The following is a 27,753-nucleotide window of genomic DNA, read 5'->3' as shown; positions in this document are numbered from 1 at the left end:
CATCTCTGCTGCCTGCCTCTGACCATCTACCTATTGCCTATTGACTACGATTCTGGATTGCCTGTAAGTTATACATCTGTTTGCCCCTGTGTTGACCATTGCTGGCCTGACCTCGCTAGCAAACCTGCATGTGGATCCTCACCTGTTGTCAGTGTCACATCCCCGATTACAGAAAGAAAGCAAGGAAGGAAGAACGAAAGAAAGAAAGAAAGAAAGAAAGAAAGAAAGAAAGAAAGAAAGAAAGAAAGAAAGAAAGAAAGAAAGAAAGAAAGAAAGAAAGAAAGAAAGAAAGAAAGAAAATAGTAACACTCATTTGGTCATCAAGTTTTTACATATTCAACATCGCATTGCGTAAAACAGCTACACAGCACCAAGCCATTTAGAAGTGTTTCATTTGTCAGCAAACTCAGAAATGACACTGAAGCTAGGATCAGCATTGGCAAATTTGCAGACAAGCTGCTGACACTGTGTAATAGTTTGCTGTTTTTGTAACAGTCTGTTTATGAAAGATGAAAGCTAGTTTTTAGGGATTTTTAACTAAATGAAAATCTGTGAATTGCGTGGTGTGTGTAAAATGACTGTGGCAGATCAGCGAGTGGCTGTTCAGAGGTAAAAGGTATGAGCATTTACATGTGCAATACATTTGTCTCTGCAAATCATCATGATAGTCTTAATGAACCATCAACACTTGGTGTTCATTACAGCTACAATACAGATGTCTGTATGTTTTGACTAATTGACTGATCATTTTGATGTATTGAAACAATTAAAAATAAAAAGATAGGATTGCTTTGGGGCAGCACAGTAGAAGAGTGGGTAGCACTGTCGCCTCACAGCAAGAAGGTTGCTAGTTTGAGCCCCGAATGAGTTAGTGGGAATTCTGTGTGGAGTTTGCATGTTCTCCCCATGTTCGTGTGGGTTCCCTCCGTGTGCTCTGGCATCCCCCACAGTCCAAAGACATGTGCTATTTGTGAATTGTGTAAGCTAAATTGTCCATGGTGTATGTGTGTATGTCCTCATCCTCCAGGCTGGGGGTTGACCATTAGGGCTAACGACCCACCTCGTAAAATTGAGCTGTTACGAAACAATAAACATGGTGCAGCTAAATATCAACATTGATATAAATGGCCCTAGCAGTCAGTAGGCAAGTATGAATGCTTTAGATTATAAATGTAATTGTGTTAAGCACTTTTATCAAAAAATAACTTTTAACATTTTAAAATCTTTAACAATTCACTTAAACATAATCTTTTTTACTGAACATGTAATATTCTAAAATGTGCAGGAAATTTATGAATTTAAACCATTTCTTCAAAAATACATTGTAAAGAATGAATATGTGCACATATATGACTGACATGTGCAATCTTAATGATCTATTGCTACAATTCATAAGCAGTAAACCAAATGACTGTGTTGCAATTGCAGTCCTTTCTGGGAGAATATGATGGTTTTGTGTAAATAGCCGAATTTAAATTAAATTAAACTGTCATAAACCTATTGTAAAGCTTTTTTGAATGTATAATAAATGCAGGTTGTGACAAAAGCAGGTCAGTAAGCAAAACATTATGAAACTGAATACAATTGGTTGTTCGAAACTGAATATAATGTAATCAATGCATATATCAGTTCATTCTAATTAGTAACACAAAAATATCTTTTACATGGGAATGGATTTATTAAACTGAAGGAACTTGGAGAGGGAGGCATTTTATTATTTATAAGCATTCAACATTCATTTTCCTTCAGCTTTGTTCGTTTATACATCAGAAATCGCCACTGCGGAATTAATCGACAACTTATCCAGCATATGTTTTGCACAGCAGATGCCCTTCCAGCTGCAACTCAGCATTGGAAACACCCATACACTCTCACATACACAAACATGTACACTGCACACATATACACTATACACTACAGCCAATTTAGCTTATTCATTTCATCTATAGCACGTCTTTGGACGGTGGGACAAACACTTAATAATAATACTAAGACCTTTGGGTAATTTACTTTGATAAGATCTCTTAGATTAACAGAAAGAAAACATTCAAAAACATTTAGTGTTTTTTAAAACTAACAAACTGACTAACTAACTGACTGACTGACTGACTAACTAACTAACTAACTGACTGACTAACTAACTGACTAACTAACTAACTGACTAACTAACTGACTAACTAACTAACTAACTAACTAACTGACTAACTAACTAACTAACTGACTAACTGACTAACTAACTAACTAACTGACTGACTGACTGACTGACTGACTAACTAACTGACTGACTGACTAACTGACTGACTAACCGACTAACTAACTAACTGACTAACTAACTAACTGACTAACTAACTGACTAACTAACTGACCAACTGATTAACTAACTGACTAACTGACTGATTGACTGACTAACTAACTGACTAACTAACTAACTAACTAACTAACTACACTGTTAGACCTTACCGGTTTTTTTACAGTAGAATACTGGCAACACTGTTGCCAGCCACTCACTGTAAAAGTTTGGTTACAGTAAGTAACTGGCAACAGTGTTGCCAGTTAATTACTGTAACTGAACCATTACAGTGAGTGGCTGGCAACAGTGTTTCCAGTTATTTACTGTAACTGAACCATTACAGTGAGTGGCTGGCAACAGTGTTTCCAGTTATTTACTGTAACTGAACCATTACAGTGAGTGGCTGGCAACAGTGTTTCCAGTTATTTACTGTAACTGAACCATTACAGTGAGTAGCTGGCAACAGTGTTGCCAGTTAATTACTGTAGTAGAGCAGCAGTGGTAACTAACTGGAAACTGTGTACAGTTAATTACTGTATTGTAGTGTTACAAATCACAGCATTATACTGCATACACATTAATAGTATGTAATATATAGTTATTGTAGTGTTACTAAAATTAATCAGTATTCTTAGCTGTTATTTAAAAATAGAAGGCATAACATTTTTCAGACAAATTTATTTTATTGTTTTGGCATTAAACAAATAAATAACAGAAAATGTATAACAAAATTAAGAAATCAGCAGATATAAATATTGTCTGGCATATTACAAGTCTGCACAGTAAGGCTGCGGTCACATTAACGTTTGAGCATGCAAAATTCTGTCATACTGCACTGCGAAGTGGAATTAAACACAGCGAGTATTGGAATTAAACAAAATAATTAGAGATTGAAAAAGCAAGCCAGAGAGGTCATGTTTTGATCTTTGATTGGTATCAAGCAATCACATGATGTGATTTCGCAGGTCAGAGATCTCCAAGCTTGAACTTTCCAATGCTGCGAATTATGAAATTTGTCGCATGAGCTATCATTCCAGGTCTGCAGTACTCACATGCGTATGAATGGAAGTCTATAGGGAGAAAAGTGCAGTGTGACCGGGACTTTAAGCTGTAACTCTAATTAAACACACCTGATAAAACTAATTAAGGCTTGTTAGAAATCTACAGGTAATGTTGAAGCAGGGTGGGAACTAAACTCTGCTGCGCTGCAGTTCTCCAGGAACTTGGAGTTTGACCCCCATGGTATATAGCAGGGGTGCTCAATCCAGTTCCTGGATATCTACCTTCCTGCAGATTTCAGTTGCTACCCATATCAAACACACCTGCCTGTAATTATCAAGTGGTGTTCAGGTCCTAATAAATTGGTTTAGGTGTTTTCGATATGGATAGCAACTGAAATCTGCAGGAAGGTGGATCAGCAAATGAACAACAAAAAACACAACATAATTATTTTAAATTTTAAAGTTTTAAATAATTAAAAACTGTGTCAAATCTCAATAAAAAGTTTAAAGTAATTATAAAAATAAAGTTGGCAACACCGAAAAACCAAAGGATCCAATCTTTTATTGTTATAATTATCTCATGACAACAAACTTTTTTATTGTTTCTAATATAAATTCATAGGTGGCAACACTGCTCTGAAAAATACTTGGAGCTTTTGTGTGTGGATGACTATGTGTATCATGTTTTTGTGATTCCCTGTGATGATGTGCACATGTTACCTTACTGAGATGAAAGAATTTAATTTTGGCTTAGTTGCCAGAAAGATACATACAACTGTTGGCATCTGTACATTATGGCAGTATGCAATATGCAATAAATACTTAAAAGTAATCTAAGAAGTTATATGAGGAGAGGCTAACTAGCTAACAATGTAGCTTTCAAGTACACAGTTCAAGATAACAATATAACTTAAAACACAGCCTTATTTTAGAAACCCTCAAAAACATTTGAACACATTTTTTTCTTACTCATTGTAGATTCTTATTTAAAGCCTAAAACATATCAGACTCTACATCTGAATTGATGGACAGAGAATAGAGCGCACTCAGCAGTAGACAAATCAAACACCTGGCTCCCTTAAAGGGCCAGCATTTTCTGAAAACTCTTTCTATCACCTGTGGGAGTGTATGGTGATGCCTAAATCATTATTTTCTGCATTTAAAATGCACGTCTCTATAAATAACATAAACCATCAGAGAAGATGGGACAGTAATGGTTGAACAGTAATTTGCTATTTATTGTCAGTTACTATCTGTAATGAGCACATAAAGTAATATACTGGAATTTATTCTTTGCACTACACAATTTCATACAAAGTCTACTCCTTTTACAGTAAAATAATATGTGTTAATAAATAATAAATGTTTTATTTTATTACAGCAAAACACTGGCTATTTTACAGTTATTTACTGTACAATCTACAGAGTAACAGTGCAGTTATACTAATTAAACACACCTGATCAAACTAAATCTAAAGGTAGTGTGTTGAAGCAGGGCTGGAACTAAAATCTGCTGGGCTGCGGCCGTCCAGGAGTTTGACATCCCTGGTACATAGCATATTTTCAAAGGAAATGCCTACATTTATCACAATCATGCACATATCATTGAATAAAAACCATAAAAATATAAAAACTTCATCCAAAGCAAAAAAAAAAATAAATAAAATAAATAATCTGATCCTCATGTTGTTCCAAACCTGGGGTCCGTTCTTCGTACCTCGCTTAAATGATCTAAGATGATTTGGCAGATCCTGGATCTTTTCATCTCGATAACTGATCTCTCGCTAATTTGGTTCTTCAAACAAGTTCGCGAATCAGATTAGAATGTCTGGATGAACTGATCTGAGATCGCTGCGTGTGTTGTGAAGGACAGATCTATTGATCCTCGAAATCATGATCAGCAATGCAATGATTGGCTGACGGCACAGCTGCGTAATGACATCATCTGATTAATATTCAATTATCCATGTAAGCAAAATTACATCAAATTAGCAGTAAACGGCTTGTTAAATATGACACGCAATAACCTTCCACATTTGTTGTGAGCTGCAGGCTTTACACTCTTATGTTTCAAGAGTATTTATCATGTATATCAATGTATTTAGTTCTACATTTAGAAAAGATTTTCTTTATTATAGTAGCCGGTTTTTAATCGGTGTAAAGAATAACTGGTTGTTTACAAAAGCATTTTGATATTGGTAAAGGCGTCTGCAACTTTTGTGAAGCATCAAATCACCGTCATATTAGCTGTCAAAACATGTTTATGAATGCATAAATATATTATTGCTTTAAAAAAAGTCACATATTGTGCATGTTTGTTATACACAATTTGTACTAAGCGATCAAAAAAGTTCATATCAATAAATTTTCTCCTTGCACCAAGAGAAAGTCTTTGTACTTTCATTTCGAGGGTGCAGATTGCATACGTTTTATTCATTTATATAACTTTATTTATTTTGTTAAGAACTATAACTTTATAGATATAGTTAAAAAAATATTTACTCTTTTCCCAAGTGTAAATAACTACTACTGTAAGAAAATATCAGCATTCGGTACATACTTTCTGTATTATCTTTGCTTGAACTGAGCCGATCTAATCCTGTTTATATGAATTGAACCTGCTTCCGATCAGGTTTAAGCTACCAGATCTGTTGCTATGACAACAACTCTTGAATCAGCTTTGAAGAACAAAACGATCCTGGATCGTGTCAAATCTTCAATAACCAAATCCAGCTAACTGAGTAATCCACGTACGAAGAACGGACCCATGTAGTAGTAATAATAATAATAATAATAAACAAATAACCTGATTAATACATTTATTTAGGAAAGTCTTTATACTATACTGTTAATTCCATTTTTACCTATTTCATTTGAAGTTTTCCAAACAAATTCATTGAGTCTCTGCGAAAATGTATGTACGTGCTGTTTAAGATATTTTTTAAATAACACATTTTTACTAGTTAATTAGCAAAATACTAATATTCAGCTTAAAGTGCAATTTAAAAGCTTAACTATAGGCTAAACTAGGCAAATTAGATTAATTATAGAAAAGTAAACAAAGTTATGAAAATGATTGTGATAATTTGGTTGCTCTGTGTGAATACTTTTGCCTTTAAATGCATCTCGTCAATATCTTTACCTTTTAATTAGCTCTGTGACATTGACATTGGTTAACTCCTGATACTCAATGTTAAAAACATAAAAGGAACCAAAGAAAACACATAGATGGCTGCAGAGAAATTTAGCTTATCATCAATGCATTGTCTCACTTTCTCCTCAATACTGACCATACACATACCAAAACTGAACAGTATATATATGTATAGCAACATAAAGCATCAGAGTACATGGGGTAATAATGGTTGAGCAGTAATTTACCATTTATTATCACAGTAACTATCTGTAATGGGTACATAAAGTAAATTACTGTAATTTATTCTTTGCACTACAAAATTTCATACAAATCCTGCTCCTTTTACAGTAAAATACTGTTTCCTTTTATTACAGCAAAACACTGGCTATTTTACAGTTATTTACTGCATAATCTACAGTAAGGGTTAACAGTGTAACTAACTAACTAACTAACTAACTAACTGACCGACTGACTGACTGACTGACTATCTAACTAACTGACTGACTGACTAACTAACCGACTAACTAACTGACTAACTAACTAACTAACTAACTAACTGACTAACTAACTGACTGACTTACTAACTAACTAACTAACTGACTGACTAACCGACTAACTAACTAACTGACTAACTAACTAACTGACTAACTAACTAACTGAATAACTAACTGACCAACTGATTAACTAACTGACTAACTAACTGACTGACTGACTGACTGACTGACTAACTAACCGACTAACTAACTAACTAACTAACTAACTAACTAACTAACTAACTAACTAACTAACTAACTAAATAACTGACTTACTTACTAACTAACTAACTGACTAACTAACTGACTAACTAACTGACCAACTGATTAACTAACTGACTAACTAACTAACTGACTGACTAACTAATTGACTAACAAACTGACTAACTACAGTAACTAACTGACTAACAAACTGACTGATTGATTAACTAACTAACTGACTGTGTAACTCACTGACTAACTAACTAACTGACTAACTAACTAACTGACTTACTTACTAACTAACTAACTGACTAACTAACTGACTAACTAACTGACCAACTGATTAACTAACTGACTAACTAACTAACTGACTGACTAACTAATTGACTAACAAACTGACTAACTACAGTAACTAACTGACTAACAAACTGACTGATTGATTAACTAACTAACTGACTGTGTAACTCACTGACTAACTAACTAACTAACTAACTAACTGACTAACTAACTAACTGACTGACTAACTTGCTGACCGTTACTGTGAATGTTTTCTTTGATCTTCATTCATTATAATAAACATAATATAGTCGTTCATAGGAGAAAAGTTTTCATCATCTCCTGGCTGTCTGTCGTAACTATTTATTGAGACAAATACACACTTTTAAGCTTAAAAATCAAATAGGAAAGACAAACATATAGGAGTCTGTTCAGCAGCTAAAAATACACAACAGCTATTGATTTACCTTGAGAAATCCATGCTTAATACTTACATGATAAAAATAACATTCCCTAGAATTCAACAAGGCATATATGGTATTCTGTGAATAGCTGATGTAAATAAATACTATATGTCAGTGTCAGTGCACAGCAGATGTAACTCAACTTTGTTGCATGAATAATAAAATCTTGAATTCATGAACTCAATTCCAACCTTCTTTTCTCATTTCACCATTTGTATTTGATTTGAGCTTATCTCATTAGTATGCTGTTATTTTATGTCTTTTGCTTTGGTTTACCATAATAACTGTAACACACGGCATGATTCATTGTTTTTTACTGTGTCACAGAACGCATTGAATTATTAACAGTGATCGCTACATCTGTAATGCTGGAATTGATGTGGTCCCTATGGAGCTGTGAGACCCTGGAATCAGTGCCACCTTTCCACCACGGCCAAACACACACACACACACACACACACACACCCTTTATGTGGGTTTCATCTCTTATCAAAATGTGGTATTTTACAGGATTCTCTTGTCCACGTTTACAACAAGGGATAGATGATATTTTAAGGTCAGAGTGACATGGTGGCTGAATGAATGACATTTAGAATATGTTTTCTCATTTTTCTCCATTTTCACTGAAAAGACTTCTCCCTGCCTCAGCTTAAAAAAAAAGAAAGAGAAAAAAACTCATCTGGGAGATGAATGGCTACACCTGCCAGGCAGGCATTTTATATACACACACCAGCAGCTTTCACATAATTACACTGCAGCTGCCAGAAAGCCGCTCTCACTCTCATTCACCTTGAGACAGAGCAGATCACACAGCACACACTCCGCATGTACACTCCACACACACACACACACATGGTGCACATACATCCAGCCAGATGCTTAGTCTCACTCACCTTGAGGCAAGACACAGATCAATCACGAACAACTGGCTCTACACTGTAAACATACAGTATACTGTGCGTGTAGAATTATGATTATAATGAATGTTGAGGTTAAACTTAATGTTACAATCTTAATGAGCTATGTAAATGTATACACGCGGTGGCCGCTTTATTACAGATTCAATTCTTAAAGTCATGGATTCAAGGTGGTGCAGGAAATGAAGAGGATTGTTTGAACAGGATCTCAGAGATGCTGTTTTCTGCTACATTGAAATGCAGGCCATTTGAGTACACTGAACTATTTCTGTTGCTGTTGTGTACCAGGCTTAGAATGACGTGTTTGTTGTGATAGGACGAGCTGTCCTGATGGAAGAGGCCATTTGAGGATGACTGTGTGTGAAATGGATGAACATGGGAAGCAGCAGTACTGGCTTATGCTGTGACCTTTAAAGATGAAAAAAATGGAAGAAAGAAAAAAAGAATCAGAAAAATATCAAAACATCACCGGATCTGAACTGTGAGCTAGATGGTGGTAAGGTTGAAGTCATGCAACTGCAGAGTAGTTTGTAGCTTTTTTCTTTTGGAGGCTGTATCAAGATGCTTAAAAACTGTGAAAATTATTATGGATAAGAAAACATTTTAAAATCCTTTTTTTTAGGATTTTAGATGTCAGTATCAGTATGTTCGTTTTTAAAATATCTATAAACGAGTGTGCAACCGAAATAGTGACAAAATTCACATTTAGAAGATATAAACCTGATGTAAACATCCAAAGCTTGCAGTTTGTCGTTTCCACCTAGAAGTTTTTGCACATCACCTCACACTTCAGTTTTTGACCTTGACCAATCAAATGCTCTCTAGTATCTGACATGCTCCACCCCTTTCAAGACGCTTCTTATTTGCTTTTCATTTAATGCCCTTGAACTCAACCACTCTCATTGACTGAGCTGTGATAAAAAACTAAACACTATTGGCTGCTTTTTTTTATAAAAGGGGAGTAGCTGCTCTATATGTCCCACCCTCTCTTCGTGTTGAGATTAGATCACACTTTGAATAAAAATGCATATTTTAAATCACTTCACGGGACATTTAAGAATCATACACTTTTGTTTGTGAATTATTGTCTGCATTAATGCAAAAACCAAAGCAATGATTTCTTATCTACAGCACATCAAATAGCTACTCTTCCATCAACATATAATTTTTGTCATATTGCAAATCAAAATGTTCTTATCATTACTACATTTTTGTGATTTAGGGCAAGCTGCGCTGATAAAATAATTCGTTAAAGACTATCTAAAAGGATGCGCATAGGAAGCAGCAAAATTGGCTCATAAGATGTGACCAAAAAAAATCCCCAAAATGGCAAGCTTCAGACATAGTTTGTAGCTTTTTACTTCTGGTGATTGTATTTCATAGATATATACACTAGATATCGCATATGTACCCTGAGTATGCGTCAATAGTGCCACCACATTAGTACAGTGCTCCCAGGACAAATGTCACTCCACTGCACTAGTCATGACTGAAGCCAGTGTGAAGATGCTGGACTTTAGCACTGTGTACGGGTGTAGTAATGAGCAAAAAAACACACAAAAAAAAAAACAAAGCACAAAGACAGAATGTTTCATAGGTAAGATTTTTGTTTTTTGATTTTGTATGTTATGAACATTTGTGATAAATTGCTAAACAAGTATTGATAAAAATACAGCCTTTTACTGTAGCACCAATTTGCACTTTGTTGGTCAAAATGTGCATTGTGTGCAATAATTTAATTCAAAAGCATGATTAAATCATTATTTCATTTGTTTTTTGTTTTTGACTTTATCATTTGCATATAACTTTTGAGATTATGTTTGTAGGAAAAATGGTTTAGCATTATAGCACTATTATCAAGACGAGTGCACTTTAAGATGCCCTAAAATAACTGAAATAAACAAGTTAAAGAAGTGTTCAAGTGATTTATTATTTTATTAATCATATAAAATACCATGGTTGTAACCCCACTCTCTAGTTCATGAAAGAATCCCAAACTTCAATTAATAAAATAATTCAAAAGTCATTGAAAAAAAAAATCATATTGGGTTTTGTCAAAGAACAAATCAAAAATACATAATCAGCAAGTACAGCATATTTTCCATTTTTCTACTGTGTAATTATATATATACAGTTGAAGTCAGAATTATTAGCTCCCCTTTGATTTTTTTTTCTTTTTTAAATATTTCCCAAATGATGTTTAACAGAGGAAGGAAATTTTCACAGTATGTCTGATAATATTTTTTCTTCTGGAGAAAGTCTTATTTGTTTTATTTCGGCTAGAATAAAAGCAGCTTTTAATAAAAAATAAAAAAAAAACATTTTAAGATTAAAATTTTTAGCCCCTTTAAGCTATATATTTTTTCGATAGTCTACAGAAAAAAAAAACATTGTTATAAAATAACTTGCCTATTTACCCTAACCTAAGTAACCTTGTTAAGCCTTTAAATGTCACTTTAAGCTGTATAAAGTGTCTTGAAAAATATCTAGTCAATTATTGTTTACTGTCATCATGGCAAAGATAAAATAAATCGGTTATTATGTTCAGAAATGTCTTGAAACAATTTTCTCTACGTTAAACAGAAATTGGGGAAAAAATTTAACAGGGGGGCTAATAATTCAGGGGGCTAATAACTCTGACTTCAACTGTATATATATAAATACACAGTTGATGTTAAAATTATTAGCCCCCATTTGCTTTTGGTTTTCTTTTTTTTTATATTTCCTAAATGGTTTCAACAGTGCAATAAAATTTTCACTGCATTCAATTATTTTCTTGTCGGTTTAGTCCGGCGTCGCCATAGTGGAATGAACCGCCAACTTATCCAGCAAGTTTTTACGCAGCGAATGTCCTTCCAGCCGCAACCCATCTCTGGGAAACATCTACACACATTTACATACCCACACATACACTACAGACAATTTAGCCTACCCAATCTACCCAATTCACCTGTACCGCATGTCTTTGGACTGTGGGGGAAACCGGAGCACCCAGAGGAAACCCACGCGAACACAGGGAGAAATGCCAACTGAGCCGAGGCTCAAACCAGCGACCCAGCAACCTTCTTGCTGTGAGGCAACAGCACTACCTACTGCGCCACTGCTTCACCCCTTTTTCACAGCATGTCTGATAAAGCAGTTTGAATTTTTTCTAACACCGTTTTAAAGGTCAAAATTATTAGCTCTTTATTAAGCTATATGGAATGTACAATCCCCCCCCCCCCACCCCCCGTTTAAAGGAGAGAAGATTTTTTCAACACATTTCTGAACATAATAGTTTTAATAACTCATTTCTAATAACTGATTAATTTTATCTTTGTCATGATGACAGTAAATAATATTTGACTCGATATTTTTCAAGACACTTCTATACAGCTTAAAGTGACATTTAAAGACTTAACTAGGTTAATTAGGTAAACTAGGCAGGTTAGGGTAATTAGACAAGTTATTGTATAATGTTAGTTTGTTTTGTAGACTATCGAATACAAATATAGCTTAAAGGGGCTAAAAAATTTGACCTTAAAATGGTTCTTAAAAAAATAAAAACTGCTTTTATTCTAGCCGAAATAAAACAATTAAGACTTTCTCCAGAAGAAAAAATATTATCAGACATACTGTGAAAATTTCCTTGCTCTGTTAAACATAATTTGGGAAACATTTAAAAAAGAAAGCAAAATTCAAAGGGAGGCTGATAATTCTGACTTCAACTGTATATATATATATATATATATATATATATATATATATATATATATATATATATATATATATATATATATATATATATATATATATATATAAAACAACAAATATATATATATATATATATATATATATATATATATATATATATATATATATATATATATATATATATATATATACATACAACAAAATAATAACGGCTCTAAATCGAATTAATACACATTAAACTTCTTTAACATAAAAAAGAGAATAGAACCTCCTAAAACATACCAGCATCCTCCTAAAACATACTAGCATCCTCAGTCCTCCTTGTAGACCATCTTGCCTTATTAAACTAATGTTATAAAACGTGATAGCCTATGTGATAGCCTAGAAAATGAATTTAATTTTTCAAATGTGTAAATTGAACCATCTCGAATCCAGATGTTGGTCACGCTGCATACAGAATTACCCAGTGATGCGATATTTCTCAAGCCAATTGTCTGTGACAACAATTAAATTAAATTGATGTCAATCAATGGCCGCACTAAACTACACACCCACAGAGAAGCGTGTATTAACATAACATTGCGGTAACATCACTGGATCATTTGGCTAAATGTAACCACAGAGATAATGGGCATTTGAGGCATTCTTATTAATTAACTGATAAAGAGAAGATAAGACACCGGCTCACTGCAGGTGTGTTTGCTCTCATCAATACTGAGAGGAAGCGGATGGAGAAAAGACTCTCTGTCCTTTTTTTCATGCATCATCTGAAATTAAAAAGCTATTAAGCGCTACATTTTCTTTAAAAAATGCTTCTCATTTATCTTCTCAAACATTTTATTCATTCCCAGTATCCATTTGCGTAATAATAATATTTTGCAGCAATTTCCTGCTGTCTTTCTGATGAGAGTGTGAAACTGGGCTTTATAGAATAGCTTTTCTGGGAGCTCAACCCACTCTGTGCTAATAATCCTAAAACATACATTTCACATTGAATGCTCTCAGCATGGGGTGAAAGCTGGAGAAATCGCTCATTTCACTATAGAGCACTTTTGCCCCCTAGTGGTGCTCGGGTGTATGTGTGTCAACTGAGCTCCTGGAATACCTAAAATAACTTGGCTTACATTTGGAGATCCATACAGATATCGTAAACATGGCAAGGTATTAGGGGCGTATATTTAGCATGGATGGAGAGGACATGTCCCCACCAATATCCACTGACTACTGAAATGTCCCCATTAATCATTTAATTTGCTTTTTAAAAAATGCAGTGTCAACATTAACCTGGCCATAGGGTTATATCACATTGTCTATTCGAGTCGTTCTGCCCCCAAAACTCATATGAACATTGTGATTGCCTGTGCCTTTCCCTGCTGTAACATGTTACATGTGATGTACAGTAACAATGCCAAAACTGAGCAGAGGAATTTTCCTGTGCAAGAATTAGCTGTGTGAGGTGGGTGACACACAAGTGAGGATGGTGGCAGCAAGTCACAAACTCAATTTTGCAACTGAAAAAGTCCATCATAGTAATGATAACATTAATGCTAGTGTTTTTTTCCCCACTTTGACTCACAATCTAAAGTTATAGCGGGCTGATATGGTCTGTAAACAATATGGTCTGAAAACTACTTTCTCAATAATACTGTCAGTTTTCATAGTCTCTCAGAGTAGGCTAGCATGTTAAATTTTACAGGTGGTTCAAAGGTCCCAACCAATGTCAAGAGCGAACCTATGCCCTTGCAATGTATATAACAAATATGACATATAAGTTCATGTTTGGATCTCACAAATATAAAATGTCATATATGCAACATATATTTCAAAATATTCCAAAAGGCTGTTTACACATTTTTCTTCCAACCATTCAAATTACAATTACTGTACGTACAATAAGTCACCTTAGAATTATAAGGTTCTATCCGATATTTTTGTTACTGAAAATTGAGTTACTGACATATTCTTATTAAATGACAACTTATTTACATTTACAGCCTATAAACATTATTTACATTAATTACGTTACAGATTTCTGTGTGGGGAAGCAGCCGTGTGGGTACTAACAGCAGATATTGATACAAATGAATTACTGAATTGTAAAATCAAAATATTGACTTCAAAACAGTTAAGTTAACTGGTAAAAGTTAGATTATATCCTAAGCTTATTGAAACTACAGTCCTCTAGCCAGGTGTGGTTTGAGTGGCTTGAAAAACCCACCCCTCACTGACAAAGGTCCAGAATTAATCCCATATATGAGCTCATTTGACCTATTTTGACCTCTATGTAATAATAAATTGTAAAAAATACCTATGAAAACAGCCCATCTAAGAAGGCTTTAAAACCAAGTGGAATCCTGTGTCGGCTGTAGCTTCTATGACTTCTGGCATCTCAAATTCTGACTGAGGAAAGTTGAGTATTGTTGTCATATTTCTTTATTTGAAATCTTTAGGAAATGTTTTTGGCACATCAAACAGCGTGGTTATAATTTTAGTACATCAGAAATTGTGGTTATGATGACCATCACTAAAAAAAAATAGTGATAAAATATCACTAAAAATGCAGTATAAGACTCATGATTAAATAGAAAAGTAGCCGCATAACTGCAAGATCCACTTTTTGAGAAAAAAGAACCACCCCTTTCACCTGGCTACAGGCCTGAACTACACTGTTTCTTTGATGCAAACTATTTTTGTTTCTTGAAATAGATGTTAGCTTAAAAAGATATACTGTATAAAGAATTAACTTAGTTTATTTCAAATAGCCAAGGAAAGTTTCTCATTTTCATTTAGTTATGCTAAATGTACTTATCTAAATCTGTTTCAAATATGAAACAAAACACAAAAATAAAAACACTTCCTGAACTGAAACACAAATGTTCAGTTCTTGTCAAGTGTCTCAATTTAAAATAAAAATGAAGAGAGAGAGGGTGGCATCTGGTGGCTTTTGAGGATATTGCAAGTTTATTTCAGCTTCTTAAATTAAAGGGATCACTCATGTCAAAATAAAAACTTCCTCACTATTCACTCCCACTCAATCGGTTCCAAATTTTTATGGATTTCTTTATTTTGTTAAACATGTTGAATGTTGGGTAAAAAGCAGCCATTGACATCCATAATAATAATAAAAAAAGACTAGGGAAGTCATTGATTTCTGCTTTCCAATTCAGTATATTTTCTTTGTTTTCTCGAATGGGTTTTGAACAAGTTAATGATGAGTAAATAATGACACAATTTAAATTTGTGTGTGAACTGTCCCTTCAAAGCATCTGTAGTGTAAAAAACAAACAAATATTGCATGTTATACAGAAATATTTATTTACATTCTTAAAGAATATGATCTGCTAATAATACAGTTGCTATTGATATCATGATTACAAATTTAAGCATATTTGATACTTACTACATCTATACTATATATACACACAGAAAAAAGGTAGTTGTGATAGACAAAAATCAAATATGTAGAGACTGGAGACATCATGTAAAGTAACAGGCTGGTCTGAAGCTCATCTCACTCGCCAGGAAACTTCATTCCATCACAGCTGAAATACAAAAAAAAAAAAAAAAAACATTAATAAAAACCCATGCAATATTTATTGCATGATATTATAAACACAACAGGTCTACTTAATGCATGTTTCTCACTATACCAGAAAAAAATACCTTTATTATTGACTATCTATCAAGCAGTTTCCTGCCAAATTCAAAATAGAATCTTACCTTAGAAGCTTGAGGAATGTAGCCAGGAAAGCAAAAGACGTATAATCAGCTGTCTTCAGCCTCAACTTCATTATTCTCTGTGTTTGAGGCTTCAACATCTTCCTCATCTTCTCTGTCTGATGTGTCTGCTGAATCAGGTCTGTCCTCAGGCATGTTGGCTGGATCCACAACTTGAACACCTGTACTTGAGCTGCACCCCATTGTACGGTCTCAATCAAGTGTTATAATTCTAAAAGACTTCAATAAAACTTCACCAAACGTCTCGGTATAAGCAAATGTTGCTCTTCAGAAGTGCATCAGTACAATCTCTGCCAAAGTATGTCTCCTGTTGTGGAAATCAGGGCTCTGATTCCTATGACAACACACTGAACTTCCTGTTGGCATCGGTGCAGGTACAGCAAACACACTTCTGCATGGTCATCCTTAGCAGGGTTTGTTGATTTACATTGCGGTACACTTTGTGCGTTTCACCTGCCAAGCAACGCGAGTTGACATTTAACCTGAAGGCGTGTCAAGACATGGTTACTGATAAATAGAGCTGGGCTGGTTGTCAGTTGGTGTCTGTGGTGACAAATTACCTGCTGTTGAAAGAGCAGGAATAGCCACTTTCTACATCTCCATCTGCAGAATTTTGGGCTTTATCTAGAAGTCATATGACAACACTGACCCATTGATAGGGATGCACCGATCCCGATTCGGTTTGATACATATTTTTGCTGGATCGGGTATTGGCCAACTGGTACAGATACAAATCCAATCTTGCCTGTGCGCTATAATCTGTGTTTACAAGCCAACTAAGCTATGAAGGTAGCTTATTATAAGGCACTAGAAAGTCATCATGTAGGCCTACTATATCCCAAATGTTCTGAAGCCATTCTTTAGTTTAATGTGAAGTACAGATGAATACTCACATGTTTAACATCATCTTCAGTCAGCTTAATGGCCTAGTCAGTGGTTAGTGCACTGACATATGATGCAGTAGCACTTCAGGGCATCCCGAGCTTGAATCCCAGCTCGAGGACATTTTCCATCCCAAATCTTAAAAAAAAAAGTCCTTTCCTGCAATATCTGAATATATATTCTGTGCAAAATTCTTTATAGATATCCAGTCCTTTGTAACGGTGGTCACACAAAAATAAAAATAAAACATGTCCACCTATATAAGTAACCCAAATAGTATTATATGTCTTTACACTAAAACAAAGGAAGAAAAAAAAAAAAAAAATATATATATATATATATATATATTAATATTGAAAAAATTTAATATTGCGGTATGACGGTATTTACAATACCATTACATCCCTAATATATATATATATATATATATATATATATATATATATATATATATTAGGGATGTAATGGTATTGTAAATACCGTCATACCGCAATATTAAATTTTTTCGATATTACCGAAGTCGCATGACTCGGTAAAACTATAGATCTTCAGAGAAAATTTGCTCAGGCGAATGAAGCGAACGGGAGGTAGCTGAAACTTCATTTCCCATCAGCCCCGGCGTGGCCATAATCCTTTGCGGTCTGTTGTCGCTACAGATCCAGTAATGCGGAAATGGAGTGTGCTGCTAGTAGCGGAGATGAAAAAAAGATGGAAATGATCGAACCTAAAGCGGGTGTTGTCGCCGCGCGCGTGCTGAATAGCGGTGCTGTCGCGCGCGTTCTGATCAGCTGTGTTGTGGCGCGCGTATTGTAAAGCGCCGAGGGGGGGGGGGGGGGGGGTTGAGCGCGCATACCAAGAGAGGTGTTGTCGCGCGCCTACTGAAGGGCTGGACTGGACGGAGGTTGTGTCGCGTCGCGGGGGCACTTTTTATCGTTTTGGAAGGGCATTTTCTATCCAAGACTAAAAAGGGCATGTACACTGCACAGGTTGAGCCCTATGTGTCCACGTGCCTGCAAGTTGGGGAATACGACTAATAACAGTCATGGGGACTGCAGAAACACAGCACTGTTCAGATTGATGCAGACATTGACCTGTACGGCAAAGAGACCTCTATCTCACTCATGGTTTGTCTTCTCAAGTGGGGGAAAGACAATGCACAATGTTACCCCACTGCTGTCAACATGGGCCAAGTCATACCTCTCTTGTCCCAGAAACCTCAGTCCCAAATGAGAGGGTTTTTTTCTGTTGCAGGGGACATTGTAAATACCCAGAGATACCAGCTTTTACCAGATTATAATTATATGATAATTTTTCTTTAAACCCATCTCTATCTAAGTGAGTGATAAAATGTTGAATGTGATGAGTTTTCAACAATACTAAATTGAAACTTTATTTTTTTACATGGTTTAATAATTTTTTGTTATTAAAATTGAAGTTCCTGTTTCAAAGCTAACAGATAGATGGCTAATTTGTATGTCATTGACACTTTTGGCACTTTTTTGGAGTATTTTCAAAAGTTTTTTTTTTCCTGTAAATGATTCAATAAATACCGTACCGTGACATTCATACCGAGGTATTACCGTACCGTGAAATTCTGATACCGTTACATCCCTATATATATATATATATATATATATATATATATATATATATATATATATATATATATATATATAACACAGTACACTGACCACTGCACCAATTATGTGTCAACAATATTGTTTAAAACATCACAATGTCCTTTTATGCAATTTAAATTTTGTGCAAAATTCTTTATAAATATCAAGTCCTTTGTAACGGTGATCATACAAAAAATAAAATAAAATAAACATGTCCATCTAATACAAACAGTATTCTATGTCTTAAAATAAAACTAAAAAATAATTTTAAAAAATTTTCAGGTGAGGCTCGAACTCAGGTCGGCTGCGTCATAACATGGTGCACTGACCACTGGACCACTTATATGTCACCACTATTGTTTAAAACATCACAATGTCCTTTTATGCAATAAATATTCCGTGCAAAATTCTTTATAAATATCCAGTCCTTTGTAACGGTGATCATACAAAAAAAATTAAATAAAATAAATAAACATGTCCATCTAATACAAACAGTATTATATGTCTAAAAATAAAATAAATAAAAAAATAATAAAAAAATATATGCAGGTGAGGTTCGAACTGGGGTCTGCAGCACCGTAACACCACGCGCTGACCACTGGACCACATTGGCACTGTTTTAATGGTGTGTCTGGAATAAAAAAATAAGTATTGCACTGCAATCTGCAAGGTCAAGTTATGTCAGATTTATTAATGTAGTGAATCATCTGATTTTCAAATACCAGGTGTAATATTAATATGAATTATTCAAATTCTTATATTCACTTATGTGCCGCTGTTTGGGGACGAATGATAGTTGCGTCATCTTTAACCTGCAGGCTGCATTTTGCTCATGGTGCTGCGAGAAAATAAATAAAAAGAGTGGAGCTGCAGCAAAATAATGAATAAAAAGAGTGAGGCTATGGTCAAATAAATAAATGAAAGAAGTGTGACAGCTGAGAGTGCAAGCAGCTAGGGACACTGGCCCTAGAGGGAGGTGAGAAACTCTAAATTGCGATTTGGTGACAGATTTGATTTGAGATTTATTTTGTAGTCAAGCTTCAGCTCAATAATCTGTATTGCAGCTTCTTACTGTTAAGTGTTAATTTAAAAAAATGAACCTAAAATTATATTAGCAAACATCTCTGAAATTAAACTGTGCTGTTGCTTATTGGAAGACTCTCTGTTTTTTGCTTTACCTAACTTAGTTTCTCTTTGAAGACTTTTTTTCTAAGACAAAGATCAAAACTAAGATGATGAAGATGTAGAAAAACAAGATGACGACCAAGAAATTGTAGATGAAGACTAAAACGAAGATAACGACGACCATAAAGACCAAGACGATGAGTAAGAAAACCAAGACAATTAAGATGATTATGAAGAAGACTTAGGGTGCTTTCACACCTAGACTTTTGTTCTGTTGGCCCAGTTAGTGCTGTTCGTTGGGCATATGTGAAACCAGCACTCGGATCCGCACCAAATCTATTGGTCCAAGATTGCCTTGATGAGGTGGTCTCGGTTCAATTGAAACAAACTCTGGAGGGGAGAAAGCAAAACTATCTGAGCCCGGCTAAATCACAGTGACCAAGCAGACGAAGAAGACTAAAAGAAAGAAGACGACAACCAAGAAGAGGAAGATGAAAACCAGACAGACAAAATGACAACAACCATAAGGACAAAAATATAGACCAAGACAATGACTAAGAAGATCAAGACAATGGAGATGATGATCAAGAAGAGGAAAATGAAAACCAAGACTAAAAGATGAAGACCAAGACAAAGAAGAAGACGACCAAGAAGTAGAAGATAAAACCAGAAATAGGACCATAGGACCAGGACTATAAGGACAAGAATAAAGATGAAGATGACTAAGACCATGAAGACAGACAAAGAAGATGATGACGACCATAAAGACAAAGATCAAGACCATGATGACTAAGAAGACCAAGACAAAAAAGATGACTTCCAAGAAGAGGAACATGAAAGAGGAAGACAAAGATGACAACAACCATAAAGACAAAAATAAAGACCAAGATGATGACTAAGAAGACCTAGACAAAGGAGATGTCGATCAAGAAGAGGAAGATGAAATCCAAGACTAAAGCATGCTGACGAAGAAGACCAAAAAGACAAAGATGAAGACCAAGACAAAAAAAGATGACCACGACCATAAGGATGTAGACTAAGATAAAAAAAAAACAGACAAAGAAGATGAAAACCAAGACTAAGACAAAGATGATGATGACCATAACGACAAAGACCAAGAAAATTAAGACGAAAACTAAGACGACGAAGATGACGGCCAAGAAGAGGAAGGTTAAAACCAGGAAGACAAAGACGATGACTAAGAAAACCAAGACAATAAAGCAGATGACAAGTAAGACTAAGGGTGCTTTCACACCTAGACTTGTGTTTGCCCAGTTACCGCAGTACGTTTGGCACATGTGAAACAAGCAATCCGAGATTGCCTGAATCAAATCTCGGCTCAATTGAAACGAACTCAGGAGCAGATCGATTGAGTGAGAAAGTTAAACGAGCCCGGCTATATCACAGTGTATTATGTATATGTAATAGGCATTTATGGCTACATGAAGAGAGAATTATGAGTAGGGCAGGATGTCATTCCTACCGGTAAATGGTTGTTTCATGGTAAATACGAAAGTTAAAGCATGCTGAACTATTAATGAGAGCTGGTAATCCATTAGGAACATTGACCGAACTGCAGTCTAGCCAAGGGCTCTGTATGAGAGAGTCTTACCTCTGATTTATATCTGGTGACGATGTCTGTGGGTGTCACCATTCAAAGTTAAAGCGCAGCTTTCCTGCTTATAATGTCTTATTGCTCATCGCCAGCGGAAAGCTTATTTTAATTTATGGCAACGAGCAAAAAGACATAAGGATGCATGACAGCTGAGCAGGAATAAATAAACTCTGACTAATGTAAGGAGAGTTTACTCACACATGACTTGTTTGAGCTCTTTTTGTCCGTTTAGAAACTTTGTCGTGTGAAAGCGAAGTGCACCAAGAACAAAGAGCAACATTGTAAAAATTTTAATCCCTGTTTCGGAACAAATGAATCGATTCACAGGTTTGAAAGCACCCTAAGACCAAGAAGACAAAGATGAAAATTAAGACCAGAAGAAGACCAAGACAAAAAAACATGACGACCAAAATGAAGATGAAGATGAAAACCAAGACTAAGACGAAGATGACAACCATAAGGACAAAGATAAAGACCAAGACCAAGATGACGACCAAGAAAATGAAGATGAAAACTAAGACAAAGAAGACTAAGATCAAGACAACAAAGATGATGACAAAGACCAAGACGATGAAGACAAAAAGAATGAAGATTAAAGGCTAGCTCACACCAGGATTTTTTTATAATCCTGAAAGACTGTTACATGTCAGACTGCATGAACATGGCTCCTATGTCACACCGTAACACTGTGTTCACACCACATGCGGAACAAGCAGATAAATTGTGCTATATGTGTGTAAATAGACGTGTGAACATTTGAGTTTATTTGCTTCATTCGCGCCTCAAAATCTGCTTAATTTGCATGTCAAATTCACTTCAGAATAGACACGGATCATGGGCAGGGTTTAACCAGAAACTTAACCTAGATGATGGAGGCTTTCTGACTGAGCCGAGCCCAGTTTGATGAACTGTTGTCGGTATAGGCAGGAGGATTTTCCCCGGGACACCAACAACAGTTGGTGTTTGACGTCATCCAGCTTTGACACTTTCACTATCTCACTTTTCGAAACGATTCCTCACAACAAACGTAAACAATCTGTAGTGGCAATTTTGCGTGTACCGTTTGCGCTCTTATTGGTTCTTAGATTGACGCTCATCGCAGCTGTTGTCACACTGCAGGAAAGTACCTGAAAACTTCTGAAACTGCCAGAACTTCATCGAAGGTAAAAACTGATCACAACGGACACCAAGCAGCTGTCTGTGAACATGTCAAATGATTAAAGATCATAATCAGATGTTTTGGGTGTTTACTGTGTTTTTTATACAGTTTTGGAGCATCTTGCAATGTAAAAATAAGCAGTTTTCAGCTGTTTTTTTAAGCATAGTTTATTATAGGATATATTTGTAAATACAGCTGATGCAAAAGCATTTTTAATGCTTAGGATTTATTTAGACTGCAAAGAAAAAAAAACAATGTTTTCATTGTGACATTTATCACAATACTAATAGCAGCAGCCGATAGTTTACCTCAGATCTTAAAAATGAAATAACTAACACAGATTTGAAAAGTCAGTGAGTTATTTAAATTGGTTTATCGTGTATTGGGTGTTGCATTGGTTAGTATATACAAGAATGGCTAGTATTTAAATGTTTCTGTTGTGTTTTGTCATGTCATATTTGGTGCAGACAGTTGTTTATGAAGGAAACATATGGCAGCAAATAAATGCCAATATTAATCGAGCGCAGCGGTGATGTTTGTGCGCGAGGAGAAGTGAACCGTGAGCAGATTACAGGTCTACACGCGACAAAACTATTTGCCGCCATAAACACATCCAGAGATAGATCAATTACAATGTTAAAAAACTCACAGCATTCTAATGTAATGAGTCTGTATTCCTTTTTATAGTGGCTTTTGAAACTTCACAAGGCCGTCTAATTACAAATGAAACAGAAAAGACTGGAGCTGACTGGAGCTAAATAAATCCATATCAATGAAAAGTATTTTCTTTGTCAACTTTTCTTTTGTAGAATCTGACATCTTCAGCCATTAAAACGTTCACAGTGATATAGAGTCATCCAATAAAGGTAAACGTCAGATGCCAATTGCATACCATAGCAACAACAGCACACAGGAACACTTTGAATACAGCCTTTGTTTTCATCTTGGACCACCACCACCAAAAAAAAAAAAAAAAAAAAACATTAGTAAAACAATTTTTTTTTTAAGTACTAAATCCACACTTTCAATCCCTTACATGCAATTAGTGCCCTTGAAATATGAAAAAGGCTGAAATCTAAATTAAAAAGGAAAAAAAAAAAAACAAGTCAATTGCTGCTGCTTTCCATCTTTTTTCAGAAGAAAAAAAAAGGATTTGGAACAAGTGTGTAATGAGTAATAGATGAAAACCTTTTCAATATTGTGTGAATTTCCCTTAGAGGACGAGAGATGGATACAGGTTCTACATTTATTGCTATGCTTTGTCAGATAAGGGGAGTCAACATTTCTCGCATATCACAAACAATCTGTACTCATCTCAACAAATCAACCCATGGGAGCAGTCATACCCTTTCTCTTATCTAGAAATCATCCTGCTGATAAGTACTATTTGTCTAAAGCAGTTACCTACACCTACTCTTCAACTACACCTTCAGGAACTTAGGATTACTTAGGAATAACATCTCAGACAGACATCTGTAGTTTACCTCTACAGCAGGGGCGTCAAATTCAGTTCCTGGAAGGCCGCTGCCCTGCAGAGTTTAGTTCCAACCCTGCTCCAATACACAAACCAAATACTTTTCAAATAAGCATGAAGGACGCAAGTAGCTGGATCAGGTGTTTGATTTGGGTTGGAGCTAAGCCAGGAATCACCAAACTTGTTCCTGGAGGTCCGGTGTCCTGCAGATTTTAGCTCCAACCTTAATCAAACACACCTGAACAAGCTAATCAAGGTCTAACTAGGTATACTTGAAACACCCATGAAGGTGTGTTGAGGCAAGTTGGAGCTAGACCCTGCAGGGCACCAGACCTCCAGGAAGGAGATTGGTGACCCCTGAGCTAAGCTCTGCATGGGCTGTGACTCTCAAGGAACTTAGCTTGACACCTTTGTTTTACAGTCTGGAAGGCCTAGTTTTGACCTGAACCATCTGAATGCTATCCTCAGAACACTTTGGAATCGGAAAATAAATGTAGGAGACTGGGAATGTACTTCCAATTGCTGTCGCAGATCCTGATCAAGATCCTGACACACCTGATCATACTAAGCCAGTTCTTCAGGGTAATTTAACACTAGCTGCGTCCCAAATGGCACACTATACACTATGCACTCATGCACTATGTACTTATGCACTTACACACTCAACAGGATAGTATATGTATGTAGTGGCGTCCCAAATGGCACACTAATATTTTTTTACTACGCGGAAATTCAAACCGTTTCTCTGATGATGTTTGACGGTTGCCAAATCAGTGAAATAAACAACCGAATTATCAAATAATACCTGCCGTGAGTATTGCTGCATTCACCATCGGGAGGCGCTATAATCACTCTCGTAGGAGAATTTTGCTTTCACCATCCAAAATAAACAAAGTTATTCTACATTTGCGTCCGATAGCTCCGCCCCTTCCGCTACGTAAGCATCCTGCGGTCGTTGAGTGCGTGAAGTGTCTATCATTACACACTTCATTTTAGAGGCTGAATGAGTGCATCATCCGGGTAATTAAAGTGCACTTATTATTTTTAGAGTTTTCAGTGTGAACACACTACTTACACTATTTATACTACAAAATGACGTAGAATAGTGCATACTGTAAGTATGCGATTTGGGACGCAGTTCTTGATTTCAGCTGTGCTGCAGCCTTCCAGGAACTGAGATTGACACCTCTGAACAAACAGATCAACAGAGGATACTTAAAAACCCACTTAAAAATATAAATACAGCTATGCAAGACTCTTGATTAAAGTTTGTTGTATCATCAACTCAACACTCACAAATAAGCTGTATAAAGCTGCGGTCACACTGCACTTTTCGCCCCATAGACTTTCATTTATACGCATGCGAATGCGGCAGACCGGAAACACAAGCTTGTGCGACAAGTTTCGCAGTTCGCTGCACTGGAAAGTGTGTATTCAGCCCAACACTGTACAATATTTTCACACATGTCTGTGTTGCTAACAACATCATCGTAACATTTGCGGATGACACCACAGTCACTGGTCTTATTGCAAACAACGATGAGACCACATACCAGAAATAAGTGTCGAAATTAGTCACACTGAGTGAGGCTAACCATCTCACACTGAAGATAAAAAAGACCAAGAAGACGGTTGTGGATGTGAGGAGTGAGCAGGGTCATGCAGATACATAGGTGTTCTCTAAATATCAATACCGCAGTATACTGTCACACTATGCTGATTTCTTGGGTATTGACACTGATGCTTCTAATTACAGCAGCAGATACTAATGCTGACTAGGCATGGGATGGTATACAGTACGTTTCTGACACATGATAACCTTGGATAAAAATACCACATTTTTACGGTATTGTGATTACTGCTCCAAAAAAAGTTATTTTTAATTACCTTGGCAAAACATAAAATATAATTTTCCCCATTAAACACAGAATATTTTATTTTAGGAAGCATTTATATTATTTTGGAACAGTAAACATGTCAAGCTACTTAGTTAAAATCAATCATTGACTTCTGGGCCCGGTTTTTCAAAAGTAATCTACAAGGATTTTGGATAAGGGATTGGATCAAATCTTAAAAATAGGTTTTTCAAAAGAATAAAAATGGATTACCTAATTGGATTAGATCACGTAATCCAATCTTGGTTTTGATCTGGATCAAATCTTTACTTTGGGTTTTTCAGACCTTTCTTGTAGGATTTGGATCACTTTGATCCAAAAAACCTGAATTAAACTGATCCCATCGGATCCCATGGATTTAGTGTGGATTTCATGCCTAAAATGTAATGAAAACTTAAAAAATGTATTAAATAATATTATTTCTGGATCATGCAGTATCTTACGAAATATACTATTTATTCATAAGGTTTTAATTTTATTTGTTCATCTGTCAGGCTATAGTCATTATTGGCTTTAACGTATTCAGCTTTTCAGTATAGGCCTACAGCAAAGTAGAAATAGCTTGGCCTAATCCCCCAAACAGCTGTCAAAATTGACCAAAAACAATAAATTTTATTCTGTCACTAATTGATATATTGTTATATATTGGGATTGTTATAAATAAAGTCTATTCATTGTTATCAGCATCATTAAAGATAACATCAAACCAAAATATTAAATAACTCATGAAAGAGTTGTGATTCCTTGATCAAATGACAAATGTATGCCTAGGTCACAAAAATAAATTTCCACATATAAAAATAAAAGACAGAATTAAAAAATTGTGAATGCTTTTACTGCCATTCTTCATGTATGAGCGGCCGCCACCAAATGAATCTATTTGGCTGGAGACTTCTTTCACTTAGATAGATTTTTAGAGGTTATAAACAGCTTGTTATGCTGCTTGATGTTTTGATGTTTTCTTATTATTTTATTCCACTTTTTATGTACAGTCATGAACACGGTTGTTTGTAGAGCAAGTAGTTAGACCATTTTCTGCCATTAGTTATTTCTCCTATAGGCAATTAAATCTGAAGTTCTAAAACAATTGCAAAAATGAGCACTGCAGCATAAGGTCAATAGTGTTGTCCCTTGGGAACACATGTTAAATACTACGTTCTGTGAGATACTGAATACAGGAATTCTTAAAGATTCTAAATATCTATGCACTTGCCCGGTTATTGTTTCTGACTGATGTCAAAATTGTATAATTTTTATAAATTTATGCACACATAAACAGATGCCCGAGCCACCTCAGCTGACTTCTGTCGATGTGGAGGAGCAGCGGCTCTATCTACTCCGAGCTCCTCCCGGATGTCAGAGCTCTTCACCCTCTCCATGAGAGTGCGCCCTGCCACCCTTTAAAGAAAACTCATTTCAGCCACTTGTATCCGAGATCTTGTCCTTTCGGTCATGACCCAAAGCTCATGACCATAGGTGAGAGTAGATTGACCGGTAAATTGAGAGCTTTGCTTTCTGCTCAGCTCCTTCTTCACCACAACGAACCGGTACATCGACCGCATTACTGCTGCCACTGCACCAATCCGCCTGTCAATCTCACGTTCCATCCTTCCCTCACTTGTGAACAAAACCCTGAGATACTTAAACTCCTCCACCTGGGGTAAGGACTTTCCTTCAACCCACCTTTTTCCGGGGGAGCACCATGGCCTCGGACTTGGAGGTGCTGATTCTCAAC

The 27,753-nt window shown here is 35.7% G+C and overlaps 2 long non-coding RNA genes across 2 annotated transcripts in view; both read right to left on the bottom strand.

Moving 5' to 3' along the window:
- LOC147836053 (uncharacterized) overlaps positions 1 to 27,753 on the bottom strand; it is a 191,178-nt gene that overhangs the window by 160,268 nt on the left and 3,157 nt on the right. The window lies entirely within an intron of this gene.
- Positions 15,516 to 16,703, bottom strand: zgc:195356. The gene is made up of 2 exons (NR_036681.1): positions 16,232 to 16,703; positions 15,516 to 16,053 (listed from the first exon to the last, which is right to left on the bottom strand). It is a non-coding gene; the product is annotated as a zgc:195356 (long non-coding RNA).

The sequence above is a fragment of the Danio rerio genome, chromosome 7 (assembly GCF_052040795.2).
Source record: "Danio rerio strain M-AB ecotype USA chromosome 7, GRCz13ab, whole genome shotgun sequence".
In the NCBI taxonomy this organism is placed as follows: Eukaryota; Metazoa; Chordata; class Actinopteri; order Cypriniformes; family Danionidae; genus Danio; species Danio rerio.
The sequence above is the reverse complement of the archived record's forward strand: the minus strand, read 5'-3'. Positions and strand labels throughout refer to the sequence as shown.